Source organism: Pterocles gutturalis, unplaced genomic scaffold, assembly GCF_000699245.1.
Source record: "Pterocles gutturalis isolate BGI_N339 unplaced genomic scaffold, ASM69924v1 scaffold3436, whole genome shotgun sequence".
In the NCBI taxonomy this organism is placed as follows: domain Eukaryota; kingdom Metazoa; phylum Chordata; class Aves; order Pterocliformes; family Pteroclidae; genus Pterocles; species Pterocles gutturalis.
In genome coordinates this window covers 193,251-204,268 of record NW_010097674.1, presented here as the reverse complement: position 1 = coordinate 204,268, position 11,018 = coordinate 193,251, and positions in this window count along the sequence as shown.

Genomic DNA, 11,018 nt, shown 5'->3' with positions numbered 1-11,018 from the left:
GCTGAGAAAACATTGCAGGAGTGATTAAGAAGTATAGAGAGATAAGTCTTAGTGTGAACATTCAGGTGCAAAGCCAGTGCTCATTCAACACATGAATGGGACTAGGTGCACTTGTTGGGCTTCCTTGGTTCTACCCAATGGGGCTTATAAGCCTTTGGTGCAATGATAGCAGCCAGGACATGTATCATACATGCCTGTACACATGTGTGATATATTTCCTAGCATTAATATTGCCAGAAGAAGCTGTCAGAGACTTCAAAATGACAGGGTAAAAATGTCCCAGTGGAAGCAAGGGGCTCTGCGACAGGAAGAAGCAAAGGCCAGAGAAAACATCTGTTACAAACAGTAATACAGGGGATGGAGAAAATAGTGTGGGAGGCAGAAGCACATATGCCTCTCTGCCAAGCATACTGAAAAGAAGCTAACATGTTGGATTTCACCCTCTGCCCTTCGGTAGGAAAGAAAAAACAATGCAATCTGCCACAGCTGTAGAAAGTATCAGTAGAAAGAAAACAGGTATGGGAATGGTGCTTCAAATAGCTGACATACAAAAGCCTGAGACAGATACCTGCAAAGGAAGGAAGGGCAGAGTTGGTAAAACACAAATTAAGTCCATGTCTGTAGAAGGACTTAGGAAGGTTAAGGCAAATCAACTGAAATGGATTCCGCTGTGTGGATTATGTCATTCTGGACTAAAGCAGCCATAAAGCTTAGCTGCATTTCACACAAGGGTGAGAAAACTGTTTCTTATTCATACTGACTTCAGACTTTCAACTGAGCTGCCTTTCGTGAGTGTCCTGTAGTCAGAAATTACAACATGAGTATAACTTGCACTTTCAAGTCACTCCTGGAGGAAGTGTCACAGGGAGCAATGTGACAGGCATAAAGGATATGCAAATTGCCCAATTAAATGTAACCTGCTATTGAAGAAACAGTTGCAACAGCAACAAAATGCAGCACAAACCATCATGCAGTATCAGAATGTCAATTCAAAATCTGTCCTACAAATACATATATAATATACTTGACTTTTCTGTTTATTTATTGGGGCACTGGAATTCTTCAGGATCTCGTGAAACATGCGGCTCTGGAACATAAAGTACCCTCTCTAATAGGGTGTGATGGATAGCAATGCAGATAAGAAACGTGTCTTTATTTCCTAGCCCCAGTCACACAGAGCATATATACAGGGATTAGTTATAGATTTTCACCCTGAACTGCAGCTCAGGTCAGTGTCAGTTTAGTGGAGACTTATACTGTGCATTGTCTACTTTTTCATCAGTGTGGTTTTGAAAGCAATATATAACCATGGGAGTGTATTTGAAAATTAAAAGTCACTAGTCTCTAAATGACAAGTGTAAGTGCATTAGACTACAGGCACTCTTCTCTCCCCCACATTTCCTTCCACTACCAGAGGGAAATGAGAACACTCAGCATATTTCTAAAGGTGTGGAGCATCATTCAGTTTAAGGCTGAGTATCTTTATTTTATTCTGTCTAGCAAGTTGCAGCTAGATTTATCTCCTGTGCTCTGGCCATCAGAAGTGTGTGAATGTGTTCCTTCTCTGCCCTCTGAAAAACCTTACCCACCCACTAGTGAGAGAAGTAAATTCTTCCTTCTCTTGGAAGCCTTATATCTTATTCACCACTGTGGTGTCTGGCCACTTTCGGGAGGTGAATTGAGTGGTGCCACTAAAACCTGGTGGTGTCTTGCTTTTTTTCCTTTTCACCAGTACCTCTTCAAGAAACAATTGCCTTCTGTGTCACCCCATACCGATGTGTTGTCAGAGACAAGATTCATGCAGAAGGGGGTGAACTGGTGTTCTTTTTAGCGTTCAGAAATCTCACTGGTGCATCTTGCTCACATCCTGATGGCTAACTTCATTCCTAAATTTGGTATCAAGAAGTAATTCTCCCAGAGATCAGACTGCTCAATGCAGATTTGGGGGTTTGTTGTGCTTGCCTTGTTCAACAGCAGGAGGCGAGGTGCTCGTCCTAAAATCACCAACAGATCCAGCAAGCAGATTCCTTCCTGTCACAGGAATATAGAATACCTGTTCTCTGAATCTCCTTTCCTTCAGATTATAATATTTTTTTTTCATTTTAAACTACAAATTTTAAATTAGTCATATGTTGGTAAGAAGTTTGTGGTCTGTGGATGTGGAGTACTTGCTCCATGGAGCACTTCCAGACTAAGCGGCTATTATTACGTGATTGCCTGAAATTTTGGGGGGCTATTTGATGATCCGTGTGACCTCTTCTAATCTTATTATAATCATTGTCGCTCTCTGCTTTTCCGTGCTTTCTGATGGTTGCTATGGAGACATACTACTCTCCATTCTTAAGTGGGGGAGTGAGCCAAGGCAGTGTCTCCGATCTCCCTCTCTTTCTCACCTTTCTCCCTCTCTCACACTTTCTGGTTGTCACTGGAAATCACGTCAGCTCCTCTTCTTCATCTCCAAAAGAAGAATTGATGCCCTCTTAGCACCAGTATGTTCGTTCAGCATTTTTCAGTGTTCCCTGGGGAGAAGTGTGGCAGCACAGACTGCATCCAGAGCAAGTGAGACTCGGCCGAAGCCAGGCTTGCCCTGCTCAGACTTGCAGATTACCCAGGAGCTGTGTAGTGTGCCCTGAAGAGGCATGGTTTGAACACCAGTAATCTACTTTGGTCATGCTCCCATGGAACACCCCTTGCTGGCAGTTCACCAGCATGAAGACTGGACCCTGTATTCATCATACAAGTAATAAGGGGCTCTCAAGCAAAATAATATTAGAATGTTTATGGTTAATTCAGAATGAGAAAATCAGATGCACTGCAGCTTAAGTGCGAGTTGTTTCCAGGCAATGTGTACGGAGTGCATTTAAATTTGTTTTTTATTGTCTATTTCATAAATTGTATTCCTTTACAGGATAAATTGAGTGGATTAGGTATGGAACCATCTGTAATTAACTGGGTGCTCACTACTTAAGAGGGCACATACAGCTTGTGTTATTAAACAGCATCATGTCAGATTTAATGGATGTCATTACAGAAGTACTTTGGGGATCTATGCTTGGACCATTGTTATTTATGATCTCTGTAAATGAACTGACAAGCCAGTGCACTGAGTGCAATGTTCATTTTTATTCTGATGACACAGTCATGTCCTAAGCTCCTATCTGCTAACTGAACTTGAAATTGCCCTGTGCATATTTTTGAGAGCTCAGCAATGGTTAATTCTCGATGAAGTTTTTTTAAGCAATGCTAAAGCAGACATTCTGACTAAAGTAATGCCATGCCAGGTCAGGCTACTGTTAGTGTTAAACAGATCTAAAATTTACACAGCAGGGGGAAAAAAAAAAAGAAATTTACAAATCCCTTATTGTACCCAAAATTGACAAAATTTGTTTTCACATAATATTTTGTATTGTAAACATAGATTTTCTATTTTTTTTTATAATTTCTGATATATCCACATTATACAATCAAAATATAACTGCTAAATATCAATGTACGGAAGGATGCAGAAATTAATCAGTGCAAACATTTATTTATATTTGCGTTGTGCTGGTTTGTAATTTTCTGTTCATTTGGTGCTTTGTGTGTTTTTTCTCCTCCCATTTTTATCAGAAAGGAAAATAGTGTGTTCCCTTTTCAGATATCTTTGTGAATCTCTCCATGCTGGAAATCTGGTTTTTATAGTGCAAATTGCTTTTTATTCAATGACAGTGATATGACTTATATGGATCATCTGCTGCTATATCAGCTCTTGGGAGAAAAAGCCTGGAGGTTAGGCCCAGATTCTGCCCTTGGGTTTGGATTAAGATTACCCTTGGGGGAAGGAGGCAAGTTCCAACAAGTCTTTATTTCCGCCTATAAATTGAACTACAAGGCACCAGAGACAAAATGAGGAAGCTGAGCTAATGCGGCTGCTCCGGAAAATTGTGTTAGTGGCTCTGATAAAATTGAGGGTCTGACATGGCAAACAGAATTTAGTGTACAATGAAAATGACTGAGGAGAATGGGTCAGAAGGTGATTCATTCAGTAGAAAGTAATCAACAGAGTATCATCATAAGTTGCCTGTCCATAAGCAAATGAAAAATGACTGGTGTTTCTTTTATTTGCTGTGCTCTGCCTGATTGTCTGTTGGTTGGTCACTGTACTGCACTCAGGGCTGGAGGAAAGGTAGGAAGATAAGGAGCTGCCTCATCCCTGAGACATCCCTCCTTGCTGCACACTGGGCTTAGGACAGCTTCCGTGCCGTGGGAAGGACAGGGGCTGTGGAGCGCAGGAGACAGCTGGCGATGCCCCTCACTGTGGGTCTCCTCTCCTCCACACACGTATGGCCATCCCTGAGCACCTCAACAGAGATGCAAAAGGCCTTTTAACTGGTCCCCACCCACTGGAATAATCTTCTTGCCTTCAGCCTTTACTGGTCTCAGAAACATCATATTTCTGTTAGTTTTAATTTTCACTGGATTTCAGCGCTTTGGCTGCCAAGTGAGAAAAGAAGCTGCTAAGCCGACTGGAAGTACCAGTCCTGTGACAAAGCAAGGGTTTCCTCTTCACGTTTCCACCTGGAGAAAAATATCCTCAACATTTAGGTACAGTCTTGTCTAGAGCTCATTCAGACAAATCCATTTGCATTTTAAGCTTCCCAGGCCCTAAATGATGTCATTGCTTAAAAGAGATATATTGTCCTGATTAATTTTCCTATGCCAGTTTAGCATCAGTGTAGATTTGACTTTTTAACATCAGCGTGAGTTTGACTTTTTAAGTCATCAGTGCAGTCAAGAGGTCCAGTTCTCTGAGAGGAAGATGATTTACTGTTCAGCTAATTATCTGCATCATGTTCTTTTGTTGCCTGTAAAGCATCCTTGTACCATTTTGGACCAAACAAAAAAGATGCATAAAAAAAGATGTGTTTTAATTCTTTTTAAACTATCAGAGGATTATGGAAGCTCCTTAGATGGTTCTCTTGGTCTGTTATTATGAGCTGGCGTTCCAGTACCTACAGGAAAGATAGAAACTGGAATCGATTCCTTTCTTCTGCGGTGATGGCAGTAGGCTTTTCCTTATGCTTAATCAGTAAATACTATAATATCTTCCAAACATGGCTCATATGGTTATTTAAAGCAGAACTATGGTTGTTTTAATGGGGTTATTGTAGCCATACATTTTGTTTTTATGAGTTTTTATATAGCACTATTACTTATATGCTAATCTTAAGGATATTGTTATAATTTGTTTTATGTGTTAAGTATTGTAGAGGCAGTTGCTAGTATCACTATAGTTAAGGGTCTTATGAGCATCACATCTGACAAACAATTGCTTGCTGCCAGAAGCCAAATGAAACTGTTATACCCAGGGATACAAATCACCTTTGCAGACAGTTTACATACAATTTGTTCTGGCAGGGAAAACCATCTAAAATGCATTATGTAGGAAGATTTGCAGTTTTCTACATTCATATGCTGTGTTCTTGCAAAATTTTCAGGCTACTGGACAAAAGGTGCTTCCCTATCAGGAAGGCCGTAAGCATATTCTTCGCAGTTGCTTTGGGTTACCTTTTATCAAACGTCTGTGTCATTTGATCCTTTTTTGTACAAGTCCCGTGGAAGGGATGTGAAACTGTATGCATGCTTTAGAGCTTCCTTGCTTTTTTTCTGCGCCATGCTCAGTGCTTTATTTTATTTGTCTTGTTCTAAAAGCAAAGTGATACATTTCCTTTGAGAGGGACACTCACAGGCAGCAGTGACAACTTGCTTTTCTAGACAAACTCCTACAGGGGCATTAATGCTAGTAAGTCCGGTGACAGGAATACATTCCTTATCCTGGACATAAATGACATATGTGCTTTGTCAAGTGTTGTCATCAGTTTCACCAGGGACCCGTATGACAATGACTTCTTAATTTTTGCTTCTGTCTCTGGGAGTGACAAAGTAGATTTCTGCTTTCCCTTGCCACTTGGAGTTCTGTGAAGCAAACTTAAAGGATTTGTTGCTTGTACTGACTGGCTGGGAATTCGTTATTGTGAGGATTGTTGTTGCTGGGTATCTGTTTGGAAAGATGGTAGATCTGGAGTCCTTGAGCAAAAGTGAAGGGCTGGTTCATTGAAACACATTCAGGCAGCAAAACTTTGCAGAAGAAAAGCCTGTTTCAAAGAGACAGTCTCATCAGCAGAACTGGGAGCACCTCACTGCCGGTATTTTAATATTAAACTAGTACATTTTTGTCTTTCTGAATGAATATTTAAGCCTGTGTGTCACGGATGCAGATTCAAGACTAGAGGATGTCCACTAAGGATGAGGCATTCCTTAGGAGAAATTATTCTGATTCCCATGGGCAAGTGGACATTAAATGATACTGTCCTATAATAATGCTCTGTTCCCTGAATTAATAGTTAAAAAGCATGAAGGGAAAGATGAACACTGCTAATTCCACCTGTGGGGTTATATTTTGAAGGCTATCTGACCTAGAAAACATTTACTAGAACAGGGCAGAGAGTTGACATAGATGGATAATTGTCCTGGCAGATTTTACATGAGAGGGACAACCAGACAGGTTTAGTTGCCAGACCTGTTATCACTGCCATGCCTAATAAGTGTTTGTGGTAATCAATTTTGAATAATTAAATTCAGGATTTCCAGGTTGAGTCTCTTAGTGGTGTACAGTTTGAGGATTACAATTTCATTCTAAGAAATTCTATGGAAAGTGGCAGTTTAGCATTCATGCCCTGCCTAACTCCTCTAGGACACAGTGCTATGTTTTTAGGCACTAGGCACTGTATAGTGTGTGGTCCCTCCGGTTAATAGCTTCAGTGATATCAAAACATCTGTGTGTGAATCACTGAGAGGAAATTAAATTGAATTATAATTATCACAGCCATTTATACCCTAAATTAGTTATTTAGCTATTTGCAGAGAGGTCAACAAGGCAATGGACTGAACAGTAACTGGCAGTAAGTGCCTTACCAGGTTAGATGACAATTGCTGACAATGTTGTGGTGCCTGCAGACAAGACGACAGGGATGCTGCAGAGCTGGCATGGCTTTTGTGTAGGAAAGGAGCCATAAGAATGGTGGTAGTAGGTGATCTGTGATAGGAAAGTGTCAGAGTGTAACAGACTCATTACGATACATGGGGGGCTTGAGACAAAACACAAATTCTACTTACTTTTTAAAGTCAAAAAACAAATAAATGGGACAAGATTTTGTTGGAAATGTTGTTGATCTTCTCTGAAATACTGTCTCACTGAGCCAGATACAAAAGCAAGACAAGGTTTCTATATGAGTATAGGTACCAAGGGAATGGTTTCCCTAGTGATGATCCCCATATGTATTAAGCATCCAACTCAAATTTGTTATACAAACTAGAGAAAGACTACATGCTGAAGTACCTAGATTGTTACTTTTGGATGGTTTGCAACATTTTTACATCTCTCTGATGAAAATACTTGACAAAAGACAGCTCTTCTTTGGAAGAGCTATGCTATTGCTAAGTGGAATGTCTGTGCTTTGTAGCTTGGGAAGGCATAAATCTAAAATACTGATACTATGTAAAACAGCCCTGTCACCCGTATGACATGGATGCCACTACATGTTCTCCACCAATGATTGATGTGACAAACTCCATATGTTAGAAGGAGGCTGAGGAAAATCTTTTTTTTTCCCCAGATGGAAAAAATATGTAACTGTGGTACACAAACACTCTTTGCAGAGTTTCTCTGTTTCCTCAGCAGTAATAACGTATCTAAAAATAAGACTGGGATCTGGAACAAGAAAAATATCATAGCCTACCACCGCCCTAGTTTTCAGCACAAAAGAAACGTAGACATTTAAGGGCATCAAGGGAAAGTGGATTTTATATTTATAGTGACCATGCTTATTATTATTCAGTACAATTATCTGGAGAGACAGTAAGGAGAAGTGCTTAAGGTGTTGCTTTCCACGTAATTAACAAAAATATTTCAAACATACACAAAGACTGGCAGATCATTCATCAGTTCTTATTTAGAGAAACAGCTCTCAGTAGTTTAGCCGCATGGATTTGTGACTGCATCTCAGGGAGCCCCATAATTAAAGAAAAGGAAAATAATTACAATTGTTAGCTATGAATATTTTGTTATTACTGGAAGAAATAATACAAGATAAAACATTTTATCATCAAGAGATCAAAGATCATATCCTGAGATACAATGTCTTATACATGATTTTGTTTTGAGACTTTGGGTTGGTTTTTTTTCAAACTTTCAAAAGAGATTATACCTGTGGGGTCACTGCTTCTAGATAAAACTGTATTGCTGCAAAACACAGAGATTTCTAAAACTTGCATATGAGTTTTTATAGGGACTTTCTAAAGCTTATATATGGGCAAAGAAATGTCATTCAAGGGTTGATGAGTGGTAGGTTTACCAATTTATATGTTATCCATTTGTAAGATATCGGGTTTATATTTGGGCAGAAATATATTATAATTGAGCCTTTAAATCTGGAAAATACGCAACTCAGTTCAAATAAAACGTTTAAAGAAATATTTTGAGATAGAAATATCAAGATGTAACTGAAATACACAATGCCTTAGTGCTCATTAATTATCTGTGTTATAAGGTGATCCGATCTGAGGGAGCTGGGTCTCTTTAGCCTGGAAAAGAGGAGACTGAGGGGTGACCTAATCAATGTTTATAAATATGTAAAGGGTGAGTGTCAGGAGGATGGAGCCAGGCTCTTCTCTGTGACATCCAGTGATAGGACAAGGGGCAATGGGTTCAAGCTGGAACATAGGAGGTTCCACTTGAATATGAGAAAAAGCTTCTTTACGGTGAGGGTGACAGATCACTGGAACAGGCTGCCCAGAGAGGTTGTGGAGTCTCCTTCTCTGGAGATATTCAAAGCCCTCCTGGATGCGTTCCTGTGTGATCTGATCTAGGTGTCCTGCTCCGGCAGGGGGATTGGACTAGATGATCTTTCGAGGTCCCTTCCAATCTCTAACATTCTGTGATTCTGTGATCAAAGCTTATTTGTTTCCATTTAACTTACTGAATACATAAGTCTCACAATTCACGCAGTAGCGTAATTATGCAACCAATATTTTCAACCAACATCCTAAAGAACACTTGTATTTTTTAATAATTTAAGAGGCAGCAAAGGTTTTTTTGTCTTCAAGGAAGAATACGTTCTGGAAACATTTTTCATTTACAAGCATTCTGCACTGTATTTGAGAATGAAGAATATTTCTAATGAGATTCAAGAATTCTTTGTTATAAGCTTAAAACTAAAGGTTTGCAAGAAGAGAAGCACTACTGATTTAAAACCTTGGTAACAAATTGATTGACAGTTATCCTTGCTTTAAGTCTTCACACCGTTTTACATACTCGTGTTTTCTTCTAAAGCATGAATGTTTTAAAGAATTTGTTTTCTGTAAATAAAGATCATCATCACAACAGCTGCTACCTTGTAAAAAGAGATAATGTCTTGGTCTCTTAGAAGTTATTCTTGTTGATAGTTTGCCTGCAGCCAAACTTTTTCTGTTTCACAATTCATAATATGTTTATAGTTTGGAGTGAAAGACTACTGTCAAGTAGTCTGCAGAGTGCACAAGGCTCTGTAGCATACGTACGCACATTCTCTCAAAAGAGATAATAAAGTTTCAAGTATTGAGTAAGTCAGAAAGCTGTTTACTACATTCTGTATAAGTGCAGTTGGCAGTAATAAGTTTGGGGTTTATGGCTATGATTATTTAATACTTTTGGTGTTAGTCATTTCTTAGCAAACACTAGAACTTCTCTGGGAATTTCCTAACCTTCATTTCATTAAATAAGGAAGCACTTACTATAAATATACAAAATCTATTATCTTCAAAGGATCACAAGCATAACGTGTAGGTAAAATTTTAATAACTTAAGATTAGAATAGTAACAGCTTTTCAATCAATATTGAGACTACTTCCATACAAAGAAAGAAATGACAAAATTGTCAAGTCAAAGGGAAGAATTTGTGTTAAACACATGGACAAAACTGTTTTTACAGAGATGTATCCCTGAAAAATAAGAAATTTGCAGAACTGAGAAGGTACCCATCTGCTTCAGAGGTCAAGGGATTTGGTGTGAAGATGTTTGTTAGATCCTAACCCTGAATTATCCATGTCGTCTCCCATTTATTTTCAGAAATAGTACTACACTTTTGTTCTTTTGTTACTATGTTAATTTGCATTGGTTTCAGTCTCTTTCTCTCCTTTCCTAGTTTATTTTACAGTTTGTGCATTTCTCACAGCTGAGGAATCCCATTGCATGACATATAGCCCATGCTGATGAACACTGGTTCTATGCGTGGATCACGCAGTGAAGCATATGAGAAGAAAATTTCAAACATTGTAGCTTTTCAAGTAACCAGCACACACAACTGGAACAGATTTTCAGGTGGATTTGGATCCTATTTTAGGACTCCTAGAGGTGACAAATGATTTTCAAAGTGGTCCAGTCCAAACACATTTCCCTCAGGAATTATAACATTTATGGCTACATTTTGAAAATACCTCATGTTCCTGTGAGCTCATAAAATTCCAAGATCATAATTTACATCCGTTTTGCTCTGTAAACAAATATCTGTTTAAATAATAAATTCTGAAGGTAGACTGATTTGTTTGTTATAGAACATGGAACGCAAATTTTGTAGGCTTTAATACATTAAGTACAAACTATTGCAGAGCTTAATATTTGGGCCCTGAATTTTCACTTGTTACTTTACGTGTAACTAATATCTGTCACAAATCTGTTCGTGTATATGAAAAATTACAGTGTCATATGAGAGTTTAGGAATGAATCTGTGTTTTATAAACTTCACGTTGGTCAATACAGAGAAAGACACCTGTGTCCTGCCTACTTGCCCAAGTTACAAGGAAGACAGTACATTTGGGAATAAAGCAAAGGACAGAATAGCCTTTTACCTTCATGCACCAAAGATGATAATTGAAGCTGAAGGAATGCTCATACTGCCCTGACCGTGTGGGATGAATATTGTAGGTTTTCAGTAGAGCTTTGC